Source organism: Oncorhynchus tshawytscha, linkage group LG15 (assembly GCF_018296145.1).
Source record: "Oncorhynchus tshawytscha isolate Ot180627B linkage group LG15, Otsh_v2.0, whole genome shotgun sequence".
Taxonomy (NCBI): domain Eukaryota; kingdom Metazoa; phylum Chordata; class Actinopteri; order Salmoniformes; family Salmonidae; genus Oncorhynchus; species Oncorhynchus tshawytscha.
In genome coordinates this window covers 35,851,646-35,870,089 of record NC_056443.1, presented here as the reverse complement: position 1 = coordinate 35,870,089, position 18,444 = coordinate 35,851,646, and the positions used below count along the sequence as shown (strand labels likewise).

The 18,444-nt window shown below is 42.4% G+C and overlaps 1 long non-coding RNA gene across 1 annotated transcript; it reads right to left on the bottom strand.

Moving 5' to 3' along the window:
- Nucleotides 1–4,101: 4,101 nt before the first annotated feature.
- Nucleotides 4,102–17,355, bottom strand: LOC121839420. Its single transcript, XR_006078971.1, has 3 exons — nt 17,192–17,355; nt 5,021–5,089; nt 4,102–4,912 (listed from the first exon to the last, which is right to left on the bottom strand). It is a non-coding gene; the product is annotated as an uncharacterized LOC121839420 (long non-coding RNA).
- Between the last annotated feature and the right edge of the window lie 1,089 nt (nt 17,356–18,444).

The window sequence follows — 18,444 nt, the reverse complement described above, 5'->3', positions numbered from 1 at the left end:
TGGGTTCACCAGTTGTTGTTGACACACCAGTGATGGTTGTAGTGGGTTCACCAGTTGTTGATGAAGACTCAATGATAGTTGTAGTGGGTTCACCAGTTGTTGTCGACACAGCAGTGATGGTTGTAGAAGGTTCATTAGTTGTTGTTGACACACCAGTGATGTTTGTAGTGGGTTCACCAGTTGTTTTTGATGCATCAATGATGGTTGTAGTGGGTTCACCAGTTGTTGGTGACAAACCAGTGATGGTTGTAGTGGGTTCACCAGTTGTTGTTGACACACCAGTGATGGTTGTAGTGGGTTCACCAGTTGTTGATGAAGACTCAGTTATAGTTGTAGTGGGTTCACCAGTTGTTGATGATGACTCAGTTATAGTTGTAGTGGGTTCACCAGTTGTTGTTGACACAGCAGTGATGGTTGTAGAAGGTTCATTAGTTATTGTAGAAACACCAGTGATGGTTGTAGTGGGTTCACCAGTTGTTGATGAAGACTCAATGATAGTTGTAGTGGGTTCACCAGTTGTTGTTGACACACCAGTGATGGTTGAAGTGGGTTGAAAAGTTATTTTTGTTGACTCAGTGATGGTCGTAGTGGGTTCACCAATTGTTGTCGATGCACCAGTGACTGATCTAGTTTGTTGACCAGTTGTTTTTGTTGACTCAGTGATGGTTGTAGTGGGTTCACCAGTTGTTGGCGATGACTCAGTTATAGTTGGAGTCGGTTCACCAGTTGTTGTTGACACACCAATGATGGTTGTAGTGGGTTCACCAGTTGTTGATAATGACTCAGTTATAGTTGTAGTGGGTTCACCAGTTGTTGATGATGACTCAGTTATAGTTGTAGTGGGTTCACCAGTTGTTGATGATGACTCAGTTATAGTTGTAGTGGGTTCACCAGTTGTTGATGATGACTCAGTTATAGTTGTAGTGGGTTCACCAGTTGTTGATGATGACTCAGTTATAGTTGGAGTCGGTTCACCAGTTGTTGTTGACACACCAGTGATGGTTGTAGTGGGTTCACCAGTTGTTGTTGACATACCAGTGATGGTTGTAGTGGGTTCACCAGTTGTTGATGATGACTCAGTTATAGTTGTAGTGGGTTCACCAGTTGTTGATGATGACTCAGTTATAGTTGTAGTGGGTTCACCAGTTGTTGATGATGACTCAGTTATAGTTGTAGTGGGTTCACCAGTTGTTGTCGACACAGCAGTGATGGTTGTAGTGGGTTCACCAGTTGTTGTTGACACACCAGTGATGGTTGTAGTGGGTTCATCAGTTGTTGTTGATGAAACTGTGATGGATGTAGTGGGTTCACCAGTTGCTGTCGACACAGCAGTGACTGTTGTTGTGGGTTCACCAGTTGTTGACACACCAGTGATGGTTGTAGTGGGTTCACCAGTTGTTGTTGACACACCAGTGATGGTTGTAGAAGGTTCATTAGTTATTGTAGAAACACCAGTGATGGTTGTAGTGGATTCACCAGTTGTTGATGAAGACTCAATGATAGTTGTAGTGGGTTCACCAGTTGTTGTTGATGCATCAATGATGGTTGTAGTGGGTTCACCAGTTGTTTTTGATGCATCAATGATGGTTGTAGTGGGTTCACCAGTTGTTGGTGACAAACCAGTGATGGTTGTAGTGGGTTCACCAGTTGTTGGTGACAAACCAGTGATGGTTGTAGTGGGTTCACCAGTTGTTGATGAAGACTCAATGATAGTTGTAGTGGGTTCACCAGTTGTTGTTGACAAACCAGTGATGGTTGTAGTGGGTTCACCAGTTGTTGATGAAGACTCAATGATAGTCGTGTGGGTTCACCAGTTGTTGTCGACACAGCAGTGACTGTTGAAGTGGGTTGAAAAGTTATTTTTGTTGACTCAGTGATGGTCGTAGTGGGTTCACCAATTGTTGTCGATGCACCAGTGACTGATCTAGTTTGTTGACCAGTTGTTTTTGTTGACTCAGTGATGGTTGTAGTGGGTTCACCAGTTGTTGACGATGACTCAGTTATAGTTGGAGTCGGTTCACCAGTTGTTGTTGACACACCAATGATGGTTGTAGTGGGTTCACCAGTTGTTGATGATGACTCAGTTATAGTTGTAGTGGGTTCACCAGTTGTTGATGATGACTCAGTTATAGTTGTAGTGGGTTCACCAGTTGTTGATGATGACTCAGTTATAGTTGGAGTCGGTTCACCAGTTGTTGTTGACACACCAGTGATGGTTGTAGTGGGTTCACCAGTTGTTGATGATGACTCAGTTATAGTTGTAGTGGGTTCACCAGTTGTTGATGATGACTCAGTTATAGTTGTAGTGGGTTCACCAGTTGTTGATGATGACTCAGTTATAGTTGTAGTGGGTTCACCAGTTGTTGTCGATGATGGTTGTAGTGGGTTCACCAGTTGTTGTTGACACACCAGTGATGGTTGTAGTGGGTTCATCAGTTGTTGTTGATGAAACTGTGATGGATGTAGTGGGTTCACCAGTTGCTGTCGACACAGCAGTGACTGTTGCTGTGGGTTCACCAGTTGTTGACACACCAGTGATGGTTGTAGTGGGTTCACCAGTTGTTGTTGACACACCAGTGATGGTTGTACTTCATTAGTTATTGTAGAAACACCAGTGGTGGTTGTAGTGGGTTCACCAGTTGTTGATGAAGACTCAATGATAGTTGTAGTGGGTTCACCAGTTGTTGTCGACACAGCAGTGATGGTTGTAGAAGGTTCATTAGTTGTTGTTGACACACCAGTGATGTTTGTAGTGGGTTCACCAGTTGTTTTGATGCATCAATGATGGTTGTAGTGGGTTCACCAGTTGTTGGTGACAAACCAGTGATGGTTGTAGTGGGTTCACCAGTTGTTGGTGACAAACCAGTGATGGTTGTAGTGGGTTCACCAGTTGTTGATGAAGACTCAATGATAGTTGTAGTGGGTTCACCAGTTGTTGTTGACACACCAGTGATGGTTGTAGTGGGTTCACCAGTTGTTGATGATGACTCAGTTATAGTTGTAGTGGGTTCACCAGTTGTTGATGATGACTCAGTTATAGTTGTAGTGGGTTCACCAGTTGTTGTCGACACAGCAGTGATGGTTGTAGTGGGTTCACCAGTTGTTGTTGACACACCAGTGATTGTTGTAGTGGGTTCATCAGTTGTTGTTGATGAAACTGTGATGGATGTAGTGGGTTCACCAGTTGCTGTCGACATAGCAGTGTCTGTTGTTGTGGGTTCACCAGTTGTTGACACACCAGTGATGGTTATAGTGGGTTCACCAGTTGTTGTTGACACACCAGTGATGGTTGTAGAAGGTTCATTAGTTATTGTAGAAACACCAGTGATGGTTGTAGTGGGTTCACCAGTTGTTGATGAAGACTCAATGATAGTTGTAGTGGGTTCACCAGTTGTTGTCGACACAGCAGTGATGGTTGTAGAAGGTTCATTAGTTGTTGTTGACACACCAGTGATGTTTGTAGTGGGTTCACCAGTTGTTTTTGATGCATCAATGATGGTTGTAGTGGGTTCACCAGTTGTTGGTGACAAACCAGTGATGGTTGTAGTGGGTTCACCAGTTGTTGGTGACAAACCAGTGATGGTTGTAGTGGGTTCACCAGTTGTTGATGAAGACTCAATGATAGTTGTAGTGGGTTCACCAGTTGTTGTTGACACACCAGTGATGGTTGTAGAAGGTTCATTAGCTGCTGTAGAAACACCAGTGATTGTCGTAGTGGGTTCACCAGTTGTTGTCGACACAGCAGTGACTGTTGAAGTGGGTTGAAAAGTTATTTTTGTTGACTCAGTGATGGTCGTAGTGGGTTCACCAATTGTTGTCGATGCACCAGTGACTGATCTAGTTTGTTGACCAGTTGTTTTTGTTGACTCAGTGATGGTTGTAGTGGGTTCAACAGTTGTTGATGATGACTCAGTTATAGTTGTAGTGGGTTCACCAGTTGTTGATGATGACTCAGTTATAGTTGTAGTGGGTTCACCAGTTGTTGATGATGACTCAGTGATTGTTGTAGTGGGTTCACCAGTTGTTGATGTCACACCAGTGATGGTTGTAGTGGGTTCACCAGTTGTTGATGTCACACCAGTGATGGTTGTAGTGGGTTCACCAGTTGTTGTTGACACACCAGTGATGGTTGTAGTGGGTTCATCAGTTGTTGACACACCAGTGATGGTTGTAGTGGGTTCACCAGTTGTTGTTGACACAACAGTGATGGTTGTAGTGCGTTCACCAGTTGTTGATGAAACAGTGTTAGTTGTAGTGGGTTCACTAGTGGTTTTTGTTGTCTCAGTGACGGATGTAGTGGGTTCACTAGTTGTTTTTGATAACAACACCTGTTTTGGTTGTAGTCGGTGCATAAGTTGTTTTTGATGCGCCAGTGCCTTTTGAAGTGATTTCACTAATAGTTGTCGATGCATTAGTGACAGTTGTAGTGGGGTCACCAGTTGTTGGTGGTGAATCATTGTCGGTTGTATTGGCCTCACCTGTTTTTGTCGATGCATCAATGGCTGTTGCAGTGTGTTCACCATTCGTTGTCGATGTGTCAGTGACGGTTGTAGTTTTTTCACCAGTTTTTCTGGATGAATGATTGATCGTTGTGGTGGGTTCACCAGTCGTTGTCGATGACCAAGAAACGATTGTAATGGGTTCACCATTAGTTTTTGATAACTCATTGGTAGTTGTAGTGGGATCACGAGTTGTTCTTGGTGAATCAGTGACGTTTGTAGTTGTTCACCAGTTTTTGTCGATGCATCAGCGACGGTTTTAGTGGGTTCACCAGTTGTTGATGCATCTTTGATGGTTGTAGAGGGTTCACCAGTTGTTGATCCATCTTTGACGGTTTTAGTGCGTTCACCAGTTGTTGATGCATCTTTGATGGTTGTAGTGGTTGCAGTTGTAGGATTCATAGTAATGGCCACTATTGTTCAACATAAACAGAGTAAAATGTATCTGATTAAAATTGTAACAATGACATCATAGATATATATTCCAAAATGTCTAATTCTTATGAATACACGTCCCTTACCCATTAGAAGGAGCGCTGTTGCTATAACCTGGTATAGACTCATCATATGTGTTCTTTGAGAATTATGATCTGAAGACATAAATATACAATACAATGGATTTGGTTAAAGCACAACAACTGTTCAAATTGGGAGAGGTAACTCTAATACCATGAAAATATGACCTACAGTGCTTGTGACCTATTAGCTACCTCCACATATAAACTGCTCCATCACTAGCTCAACACAAATATATCCAAATAGGTCATGTTTTCAATAATCAAATCAGATTCCCTAATCACTTCAGTCAAACCCAAATAAAATAAAAATGTGTACATATATTTTGCAGATGTTATAGCAGCGACATGCTTGTGTTTTTAGCTCCAACAGTGCATTAATAACAAACAATAGAAATCAATACACATGAATCCCCCAAATAAATATAAAGAAATTAAGAAGTATCAGAAGGAGCCATGTCAGGAATTGATTTTACTAGGCAAATCTGGCAAATCTGTTAAGAACAAGTTCTTATTTTCAATGACGGCATCATTGCCCCTTGGTCAGAGGCAGAACAACAGATTTTTTATTTGTCAGCTTGGGATTCACTCCAGCAGGTTTTCGGTATCTCGTCCAACAATCTAACCACGAGGCTCCCTGCCATCCCATAGAAAGGTGTGTACAGCAGTAGTTATATAGGATGAGCCTTGACCAAAATACAGTACAGTTCAAACCCGACTGAATTAAATATGGTTTAAATATGTTTTTTTCTCACCCATCTACACACAATACCCCATAAAGATACCACAATACCCATGTTTCTCAAAATGTTTGCTAATTTATTGAAAATGAAGTACAAAAATATCAAATTTACATAAGTATTCACACCCCTGCGTTAATACATTTTAGTTTCACATTTCAAAGCGGTACAGAATCATCTTTGACAATGATTACAGGTGTCTTTCTGGGTAAGTCTCTAAGAGATTTGCACATCTGGGTTTTAAAATATTTGCACATTATTATTTTAAAAATTCTCGAAGCTCTGTCAAGTTGGTTGTTGATAACTTGGTATTTTAGTAGGATCCCCATTAGCTGCTGCGAAAGGAGCAGCAACTCTTCCTGGGGTCCGCACACAAAACATTAAACAGAACATAATACAGAACATTAATAGACAAGAACAGCTCAAGGACAAAAGAAAAATCAATTTAAAAATGGCACACGAAGACAACATATCAATATATACACACAAACTATCTAGGACAAATAGGGGAGAGGCGTAATGTCGTGATGTGTTTCTTTATCTGTTTTTTTTAAACCGGGTTTGCTGTTCATTTGAGCAACATGAGATGGACGGAAGTTCCATGCAATAATGTCTCTATATAATACTGTACGCTTTCTTGATTTTTATTCTGAATTTGGGGATTGTGAAAAGACCCCTGGTGGCATGTCTTGTGGGGTAGAAATAAATATCATTGCTAGACAGCCATAGATTTTCAAGCCGATTTAAGTCAAAACTGTAACTAGGCCACTTAGGAACATTCAATATCGTCTTGGTAAGCAACTCCAGTATACTGTATATTTGGCCTTGTGTTTTTTTTTTTAAATTTTTTTATTTTTTATTTCACCTTTATTTAACCAGGTGGCAAGTTGAGAACAAGTTCTCATTTACAATTGCGACCTGGCCAAGATAAAGTAAAGGAGTTCGACACATACGACGACACAGAGTTACACATGGAGTAAAACAAACATACAGTCAATAATACAGTATAAACAAGTCTATATACGATGTGAGCAAATGAGGTGAGATAAGGGAGGTAAAGGCAAAAAAAGGCCATGGTGGAAAAGTAAATACAAAATAGCAAGTAAAACACTGGAATGGTAGATTTGCAGTGGAAGAATGTGCAAAGTAGAAATAAAAATAATGGGGTGCAAAGGAGCAAAATAAATAAATAAATAAAATACAGTTGGGAAAGAGGTAGTTGTTTGGGCTAAATTATAGGTGGGCTATGTACAGGTGCAGTAATATGTGAGCTGCTCTGACAGTTGGTGCTTAAAGCTAGTGAGGGAGATAAGTGTTTCCAGGTTCAGGGATTTTTGTAGTTCGTTCCAGTCATTGGCAGCAGAGAACTGGAAGGAGAGGCGGCCAAAGAAAGAATTGGTTTTGCGGGTGACTAGAGAGATATACCTGCTGGAGCGTGTGCTACAGGTGGGAGATGCTATGGTGACCAGCGAGCTGAGATAAGGGGGGACTTTACCTAGCAGGGTCTTGTAGATGACATGGAGCCAGTGGGTTTGGTGACGAGTATGAAGCGAGGGCCAGCCAACGAGAGGGTACAGGTCGCAATGGTGGGTAGCATATGGGGCTTTGGTGACAAAACGGATTGCACTGTGATAGACTGCATCCAATTTGTTGAGTAGGGTATTGGAGGCTATTTTGTAAATGACATCGCCGAAGTCGAGGATTGGTAGGATGGTCAGTTTTACAAGGGTATGTTTGGCAGCATGAGTGAAGGATGCTTTGTTGCAATAAAGGAAGCCAATTCTAGATTTAACTTTGGATTGGAGATGTTTGATATGGGTCTGGAAGGAGAGTTTACAGTCTAACCAGACACCTAAGTATTTGTAGTTGTCCACGTATTCTAAGTCAGAGCCGTCCAGAGTAGTGATGTTGGACAGGCGGGCAGGTGCAGGTAGCGATCGGTTGAAGAGCATGCATTTAGTTTTACTTGTAGTTAAGAGCAATTGGAGGCCACGGAAGGAGACTTGTATGGCATTGAAGCTTGCCTGGAGGGTTGTTAACACAGTGTCCAAAGAAGGGCCAGAAGTATACAGAATGGTGTCGTCTGCGTAGAGGTGGATCAGAGACTCACCAGCATCAAGAGCGATATCATTGATGTATACAGAGAGGAGATTCGGTCCAAGAATTGAACCCTGTGGCACCCCCATAGAGACTGCCAGAGGTCCGGACAGCAGACCCTCCGATTTGACACACAGAACTCTATCAGAGAAGTAGTTGGTGAACCAGGCGAGGCAATCATTTGAGAAACCAAGGCTGTCGAGTCTGCCGATGAGGATGTCGTGATTAACAGAGTCGAAAGCCTTGGCCAGATCAATGAATACGGCTGCACAGTAATGTTTCTTATCGATGGCGGTTAAGATATCATTTAGGACCTTGAGCGTGGCTGAGGTGCACCCATGACAAGCTCTGAAACCAGATTGCATAGCAGAGAAGGTATGGTGAGATTCGAAATGGTCGGTAATCTGTTTGTTGACTTGGCTTTCGAAGACCTTAGAAAGGCATGGTAGGATAGATATAGGTCTGTAGCAGTTTGGGTCAAGAGTGTCCCCCCCTTTGAAGAGGGGGATGACCGCAGCTGCTTTCCAATCTTTGGGAATCTCAGACGACACGAAAGAGAGGTTGAACAGGCTAGTAATAGGGGTGGCAACAATTTCGGCAGATAATTTTTAGAAAGAAAGGGTCCAGATTGTCTAGCCCGGCTAATTTGTAGGGGTCCAGATTTTGCAGCTCTTTCAGAACATCGGCTGAACGGATTTGGGAGAAGGAGAAAAAGGCAAGGCTTGGGCGAGTTGCTGTGGGGGGTGCAGTGCTGTTGGTAGGAGTAGCCAGGTGGAAAGCATGGCCAGCCGTAGAAAAATGCTTATTGAAATTCTCAATAATGGTGGATTTATCAGTGGTGACAGTGTTTCCTATCTTCAGTGCAGTGGGCAGCTGGGAGGAGGTGTTCTTATTCTCCATGGACTTTATAGTGTCCCAGAACGTTTTTGAGTTAGTGTCGCAGGAAGCAAATTTCTGCTTGAAAAAGCTAGCCTTTTAGGTTTTTGTCCTGCTGAAATGTGAATTTGTCTCCAGCTATAAGGGTCCTGTGTGTAGCTGGTGTAGAGAGTCAGGCGCAGGACAGCAGATATGAGTAATCAACGTACTTTACTCAAAAGACAAATTTACAAAGTGACATCGCGAGCCCACAAAGACGGACCGAATTACAATAAACAATCACTCACAAACACAACATGGGGAACAGAGGGTTAAATAAGAAACAAGTAATTGGTTGAGTGAAGCCAGGTGTGATAAGACAAAGACAGAACAAATGGAAAATAAAAGTGGATCGACGGTGGCTAGAAATCCGGTGACGTCGACTTCCGCCAAAGTCGGTCCCTCTCCTTGTTCGTTCGGCGGAAGTCGTGACACCAGCGCCTGCTGGGGAGCAGACTGAACCAGGTTTTCATATATTTTTATCCTAAAAAACGACCTAGTCCTTGCCGATGACAAGCATACCCATAACATGATACAGCCACCATCATGCTTGAAAATATGAAGAGAATTACCTCGTGATGTGTTGTGATGGATTTGCTCCAAATCTAAAGCTTTGTGTTCAGGATATAAAGTACATTTCTTTACAAATGAGCAGTTTTACCTTTGTGCCTTATTGCAAACAGAATATTTCTATTATGTACACAATTCCTTATTTTCAATTTTTTTAACCTTTATTTAACTATGCAAGTCAGTTAAGAACAAATTCTTATTTTCAATGACGGCGTAGGAACAATGGGTTAACTGTCTGTTCAGGGGCAGAACAACCTTGTCAGCTCGGGGATTTGAACTTGCAACCATTTCAGTCTAGTCCAATGTGCTAACCACTAGGCTATCCTGCCACCCTAATCTATTAATTAGGTTAGTATTGTGGACTAACTACAGTGTTGTTGATCCATCCTCTGTTTTCTCCTATCACAGCTATTAAACCCCCTAGAGTCGATGTCCATGCCCCCTGCGAAAATCCAATTAGCATAATAAAAACTCTCCATAAAAATCTAGCAGTTTAAGCTAGTTATATTCGGGGGGTTTGCATTGGATGTGTCTCAATTGACCACATACACTGATATCGCACGTCCGCATCTGCTGTGAATCCACTTTCGCTCTCACCTTCCCGGGATCATTCTCCCTGCGGCAATGATGTAACCCAGAAAGGGAATGGTGGAGTGATGAAATTCACACTTCTCTGCTTTGACAAAAATGTGGTTCTCCAGGAGGCGTTGGAGAACCTGTCAGACGTAAAACACATGTTCTTGGGTGGAGAGGGAGAAGACGAGGATGGCATCGAGAAAGACGAAGACCAAACGGTTCAACATGTCATGGAGAACATTAACCAGAGCCTGGAACAAAGCAGGGGTGATGGTAAGGCCAAATCACATGACCATATACTCGTAGTGACTGCTGGCTGTGTTAAAGGCAGTCTTCCACTCCTCCCCTTCCCATATCCGCACCAGGTGGTAGGCGTTCCCTAGGTCCAACTTGGAGAACATGGTCACCTCCTGGAGCGGCTCGAAGGCAGAGGAGATGACTGGTTGCGGGCAGCGGTTCTTCACCGTGATGTCGTTGAGGCACCGGTAGTCAATACACAGTCTCAGGGTTTTGTACTTCTTCTCCACAAAGAAGAACCCTGCACCGGCAGGGGAGGCAGAAGGACCGTTGAACCCTGCAGATAGGGAGTCCTCAATGTAGGTCTTCATAGCCTTGGTCTCTAGACCTGACAGAGAGCACAGTTGTCCCCGGGTCGGAGTGGTCCATGGGAGAAGGTCAATCTCGCAGTCATAGGGTCGGTGCGGCAGAAGCGAAGTAGCCCGGGCCTTAATGAACACCTCCCGGAGGGCCTGGTACTCCATGGGAATGGCGGAAAGGTCCGGGACAACTTCCGAGCCCCCAGGAAGACGTCCCGGGGCAGGCTGCGCTGAATTCAGGCAATGGGCATGGCAGAATGGGCTCCAGCCCATGATGGCACCAGCAGACCAATCAGTGAGAGGATTGTGTCACTGGAGCCAGGAGAATCCCAATAATACAGGAACCTGAAGAGACTTAATGAGCAGGAATTGAATCGTCTCGCTGTGGTTCACTGACACACGTAAATTGATGGGGGTGGTATTGTGGTTGACCCGGCCTATAGAGCGCCCGTCCAGTGCTCTAACGTCCATGGGAATGGAGAGGGGCTGAGTGGGGATGTCCGGCTCAGAAGCCAGGGTAGCGTCCATAAAGCTCTCATCGGCCACAGAGTCAATGAGTACCTGGGGAGATTTTGACTGGTTCTCCCACAGCAAAATGGTATGAAAAGTGGTGCGAGTAAGGGGAAAAGTTCTCCATATGGCTCGTCAGAGTACTACCGGTGAGTCTGAAATGAGATGAGATGAAATGACCAGCAGTCCCGCAATACAGGCAACTCTTAGTGTGAAGACTGTATAGCTGTTCAGCTGGAGACAGCTGTCTCATTGCATAGGCTCGGGAAGAGGTGAATCGGCAGTCTTCGGAGGCTCTCGGAGGAACTTGGGTAGCCTCGGGTTCTCTCGGCAATGGATCCATTGGGGACTTCTGGGATGCCTCGGAGGCGAGGTGGAATCGACTCTCCTCTCCTTCCTTTGTACCCTTAGTTGCCCATCGATCCGAATATCCAAGGCAATGAACAAGTTGAGATCCGTCGGTAGTTCCCTGGCTGCAAGCTCATCCTTTACTTCCTCTGATACTCAGTGCAGGAACATGTCGAACAGCTCTTCCGGGTTCCAGACACTCTCAGCTGCCAACGTGCAGAAATCCACCGCATTGTCTGCATCACTGCGGGAGTCTTTCCAAACAATGGAGCCTCAGAAACCTTCTTTACCTCCGCCATGAACTCCTCCAGACTGACGCATATGGCAGACTGTTGTTCCCATACTGTCATAGCCCTGTAGCCGTAGCGAGATCCCTCCAGGACATCAGTGTGATGAGAGCGGTCCAAGGGGAAGGAAGAGGGCTGCAGCTCGATGATGAGGGAACACTGAGTGGGAAACGCTCGACAGGTGCCCAACTCTCCATCGAAGCGTTCCGGGAAAGGTAAGCTGGGTTCTGGGGGTGACCGGGGAGGTGGCGCTGCTAACATCCGGATTACTGAAGGGCTGGGAGATTACCATCGTGGTAGGCTGCCTAACAGACAACCCTGCGGAATTGCTCCAGCAATGTGTTCAACGCTTGGTCATGGCGTTCAGGCCAAGGTCTTGAACTCTTCCATAAGACCACGAAGCAACTCCTGGTGCCTTCCAACAGTGGCTCCTTGGGAGGAGATGGCACTGCAGAGATGGTCCTAGTCTGCTGGGTCAGTCATTGCCAGTTCATACTATCACGTTTCAGGTCAAATCCAGATGCAGACAGTGTCAAAGTTACAAACGTGTATTACTAATACAGGGGCAGGCAAAATGAGAGGCCAGTAATCCAGATAGGGTTCAAAAGGTCCAGAATGGCAGGCAGTCTCATGGTCAGAGCAGGCAGGGGTCAATAATCCAGTGTGGTGTGGCAAGGTACAGAATGGCAGGCAGGCTCAGGGCAGGCAGAAAGGTCGAAATCGGGAAAAACTAGAAAACAGCTAATTATGCATCATTTATGACATTTCCGGGAGTGTGTAAACTTACATTTTTTTATTATCATATCATTTTTACTCTCTGTTCCGAATGCACTAGACAACCAGTTCTCTTTGGCTTTAGCCGTACACTTATCCTACTCCTCCTCTGTTCCTCTGGTGATGTAGAAGTTAACCCAGGCCCTGCAGCCCCCTGCACCACTCCTCTTACTCCTATTCCCCAGGTGCTCTCATTTGTTGACTTCTGTAACCGTAAAAGCCTTGGTTTCATGCATGTAAACATTAGAAGCCTCCTCCCTAAGTTTGTTTTATTCACTGCTTTAGCACACTCTGCCAACCCGGATGTCCAAGCAGTGTATGAATCCTGGCTTAGGAAGGCCACCAAAAAACGGACATTTCCATCCCAAACTATAACATTTTCCAACTAGATAGAACTGCCAAAGGGGGCAGAGTTGCCATCTACTGCAGAGATAGCCTGCAAAGTTCTGTCATACTTTCCAGGTCTGTGCCCAAACAATTCATGTTCCTACATTTAAAATCCAGCTTTCCAGTAACAAGTCTCTCACCGTTGATACTTGTTATAAACCCCCTTCAGCCCCCCAGCTGTGCCCTGTATACCATATGTGAATTGATTGCCTCCCATCTACCTTCAGAGTTAGCACTGTTAGTGACCTAAACTGGGACATGCTTAACACCCTGTCTGTCTGTCCTACAATCTAAGCTAGACGTTGCACATGCACTACTGCCATCTAGTGGCCAAAATATATATTCTGCATTTCAAAGATGATGGAACAGAAAAAATACAGAAAACAAAGTTGTTTTTCTGTGTATTATCTTTTACCAGATGTAATGTGTTATTCCTACTTTAGTTTCACATTTCCACAAACTTCAAAGTGTTTCCATACTATCAATAGTATCCTTGCTTCAGGTCCTGAGTTACTGACAGTTTGTCATTTTAAGCCAAAACATTTTTTAAAAAGGGTCCGATCCTTAATTAAGTTAAACCACATACAAACTAGCAATAAGATCATAAATCAATTGACAGTTCACTTACTGCATCTCATGTTTCAACCACTGTAGCTATAGCTTAAGATATAGAATAATTCCACAATAATGAATTGAGACAGCCTTCAGCTAAATGAGTTATGCAGTTATCCTATCCTAAAGGTACATTCCCCCCCCCCCTAAATCATATCACAATACATTTTTACCAGTCGAATGTAGATATAAATATTATACTTTTTTTATGACACATTTTCTGAAATATTGTATTTAAAAGGAAATATTTGGCAAAATCTAAATCAATATTAAGACATTCCAGTATTGGACTTTAACCAGCAGATTATGGATCAACACTTTTTCATCTTTCAATCTCTAAAATGCAAAAACTTATATTCTCTTTATTGCATTTCTTCAAAGAAAATGTTATATTGATACAAATTTGACAACATATAAACAATTCCATCAGTAAAAGTCTGACATGATCTAAAGATAATCACACAAACGTTGGTGAATGTAGCTGAGGAAAAATTACTTGGCCTGTGGGAAGAGTCTGACTTTTGGGAAATGTCAGTTAAAGAAAATCAAACAGAATTTAGCCTACCAATTGCCAAATGCTAATTTAGATCCAATCCCCATCTTTTCAAACTAAGTTACTACATATAGTCCAGTTTGTAACATTCTCTATGAAATTGGGTTTTACATTATGTGGGATTGAATATAGTGAGCTTTGAAAGTATGTATGTACATTTTAAAGGGGGTAAAAATAATGACATTTTGGTGATGGTAGCAGTGGAGGATTTAGGTATAGGCGACACGGGCAGCCGCCTGGGGCGGCATCTTGCCGGGAGTGGCACGGAGCGGCTGCACCAACATTTCGGGATTGTGACATTTGCGAGATCGGTTCTCTATCGCTCATTTGCACGTCACATCAATGATATCGTGTCACTGTGTGGGACTGTGGGTCAATAAACCTTGTCCGAGTGGGCGTCCCTGATTCTAGTTAGTGAGATAGGCAGGCTACTGACTGGGAGGTCTCCCACTCAGAAGTACGAGATGGGTAGGGGGCGGGGAAAAGTTGACCTCAGGTCTCCCCACTGGAAGCCCGAGGTAGGGGGCGGGGGAAAGTTGACCTCAGGTCTCCCCTCTGGAAGCCCGAGGTAGGGGGCCCGAGGTAGCGGGGGTAGGTTGACCTCAGGTCTCCCCTCTGGAAGCCCGAGGTAGGGGGCGGGGTAGGTTGACCTCAGGGGAAACCCGAGGTAAAAGCCCGTTGACCTCAGGTCTCCCCACTGGAAGCCCGAGATAGGGGGACGGGGGTAGGTTGACCTCAGGTCTCCCCACTGGAAGCCTGAGATAGGGGGCGGGGGTAGGTTGACCTCAGGTCTCCCCACTGAAAGCCCGAGATAGGGGAGCGGGGTAATCTATCAAATACCGCACCTCTAACTTTGTACAGTACTAATGCATTTAGTAAAATCAGTCACACAACGAAATGCTACCAAATGAACCACAATTCATTTATAATACTGTGAAAATATAGTTTCACAGACATATTGTTGCATTCCTTTCTGGTTTGTGTGAAATCGTTAAGAATAATATAAAAACAAGCTGCACACCACTAAGGTGAATGGGTTTAGTCTTGGCTCTTAGATGACAGTGTTGGGGAATGGGTAATGTATTGATGCTCGAGTGCCAAATCAACACAAATTTGTTTCTACTTGTCTTTGTTAGTTATTTTTTATATTTATGAGTCTTATCTTTGTATATATTTTTTATATTTATATAGTTTTAAATGTTATGATTATTTATTTGTGTTGTTCCAAATGTCTGAATAAAAACTAGTTAGTGCAGAATGGTGCTGTCACGACAAGTCGTTGCTTCTCGTTGTCCGGGCGGTGCTCAGCGATCGACGTCACCGGTCTTCTAGCCATCATTGATCCATTTTTTCATTTTCCATTGGTTTTGTCTGGTCTTCCTACACACCTGGTTTTAATCCCATTCATTATCTGTTGTGTATTTAACCCTCTGTTTCCTCTCATGTCTTTGTCAGAGATTGTTTTATGTTCAGTATTCGTGTTTTGTATTTGGTGTGTGACGGGTCCTCGTACCCACTTTGTTTCATTGTATCACATAGTTTTGGAGTTATGATTTTTAAGTTATTAAAATACTCCATTCCACCAAGTTTTGATTCTCCTGCACCTGACTTCCCTGCCACCTATACACACACGACTGTGACAGGTGCTTTTTTGGGGGGGTGGCACTGAATTGGGGGGGTTTGCCCAGGGAGCCATACAAGTTAGAACTGCCACTGGGCGGTAGTATGATAAATTAAAGACAATATACCTTTAATATCAGGTTTTTGACATTTTTATGTTTCTTTTTGAAACTAGTGGACTAGTTTGCAAGGTTGCAAGTTCAAATCCCCGAGCTGACAAGGTACAAATCTGTCGTTCTGCCCCTGAACAGGCAGTTAACCCACTGTTCCTAGGCCGTCATTGAAAATAAGAATTTGTTCTTAACTGACTTGCCTCGTTAAATAAAGGTTAAATAAAAAATATTAAAGTACCAAAATGTATAATCAGGGTTCTATGGTGAGCACATGTGTTCCTAAGTTGAAAAATGTAGGAACACATGAATATATTTAGGAGCACAGTGAAAAGTATGTGAGGTATTAAAGTGACAATCTGGTAAAAGGTTGAAGGATGGGCCTGGAGAAATATACCCACACTCCAATTCATAAACACAGCTATGGATGCAAAGTCTGTTCATCCATGATATCAACATTATAGTTTGAATCAAATCAAATGTTATTTGTCACATGCACCGAATACAACAGGTGTAGGTAGACCTTACCATGAAACGCTTACTTACAAGCCCTTAACCAACAAGGCAGTTTTAAGAAAATGGATTTAAGAAAATATTTAAGAAATAAACTAAAGTTTTAAAAAAAGTCATAAAGAAGTAACAATAAAATAACAATAATGTGGATAGATACAAGGGGTTTCGGTACCAAGTCAATATGCGGGGTACAGGTTAGTCGAGGTAATTTGTACATGTAGGTAGGGGTAAAGTGACTGTGCATAGACATTAAACAGAGAGTAGGGTGGCCATTTGATTAATTGTTCAGCAGTCTTATGGCTTGGGGGTAAAAGGAGACTTTTGGACCTAGACTTGGAGCTCCGGTACCGCTTGCCATACAGTGTTTGTTTACATTTACTTTACAAACATTGGAAAAACAACCTTATATTTTGCGTAGCATCTGCAGAATGCTGGTTTAGGAGCACCAGCATATTTTTTTTTTAAAGATTGAGATATATCCTACATTGGATCTATATGAATCCTAGTTACTTTTGAAGCTCATCTCCATTTTCCGAACTTTCTGTGCCACAACATGTTTGCTTACTACTGAGGCTGAGGGACAGCGAAGAAATCATTACAACATTTATTATCTGAGTGATTTTTTTTCTAGGGGCACTGGTGCTCCCAAAATAATAGTTTAAGGTAGCACAGCAACATATGTAGGAGCATATGTCCTCAAAATGGTAGCACACTGTAGATCACTGATAAATAGATGAAAATAAAATTCAGCCTATGGTGGTTGGCCTGAAAATAAAATAAGGTTTCTGAGATATTCTATGAAATAACTTCATGCATCATTTCAACGGCATTGTACTGAAATAATGCATAGCCTATGGACCCTTTTCTATATCATTGACAGAAAATGTATTTAAAAGTTAGTTTACAGATTTTTATTTTGTTGAAACTAGTAAAAATGTGGCTTATTATAATGCATATTCAAATACTTACCCATTATTGTGAAATTGAAATTCTGTTCATTTTAAAATGTCTTAATGGTTGATATCATAATTTCGTAATAAATATATGACTAGAGCTACACCAAGTTATCTGTGTTCAGTATCTATAGTGCAATATTCAGAAGTTCAGGAGTAGTTTGTCTTAGAATCCGTGGTGCACCCTTAGATGACTTAATCTTGACTGTGGGCACTTATATAAGGCGATGTGTCTAATTTCTAAGGTGTTGTGTTAATGCATTCCTTTTAACTGCCAGAACCTGTTCTCTACTTCTGTGTGTCGGTCATTAGGCTAAACAGAAACAACACAGAAAGCATATTATTACATTACGGGTGCCAGTCATAATATACAATAAAAATGTAACACATCAAAAGTACTAGTTTTGCCACAGTTAGTTTGCACTTACTGTGTAATTTGAGTACAAAATCAGATGTCCTAGAATCCAGGCATGAATATTATATTACAATACAAATTCATCCACTAAACATTACAAACGTAGGTGATTAGTTGGCAACATTCCTTCATTTTATTACTCTACAGTATTCCTTGAATTTAACAATGACCAAACCAATTATCGGACACAGACATATAGATCTGAAAAATCGGCTAATTTGTGATAGAATGTAACAATAAATTGCTCATCATTGCTATTCATAAATTGCTATTCATAAATTGCTATTCTGGCGGCAGGTAGCCTGGTGGTTAGAGCCTTGGATGCGTAACCGAAAGGTTGCAAGATCAAATCCCCAAGCTGACAAGGTAAAAAATCTGAACATCTGCCCCTGAACAAGGCAGTTAACCCACTGTTCCTAGGCTGTCATTGTAAATACAAATGTGTTCCTAACTGACTTGCCTACTTAGATAAAGATTAAAACATATATAAATAAAATACAAACTGTGTAGTGTGTTCAGTTTTTACAAATTCATCACCACATTCAAATCAAATCAAATGTATTTATATAGCCCTTCGTACATCAGCTGATATCTCAAAGTGCTGTACAGAAACCCAGCCTAAAACCCCAAACAGCAAGCAATGCAGGTGTAGAAGCACATTGTCAGTGGTATAATGATATTGGCATTTCATATGCCTGTTTGTCGCAATAATTATGTTAATTATTAATTATTAATAATTAATTAAATGTATTATATTCTAAAATATAAACAAGTCTAGACAAAGTCCAGACCTAAATCCCAACTGAGAATGTTGAGACAGGACTTAAAACGAAAACTTCTTGCTTAACAAAACC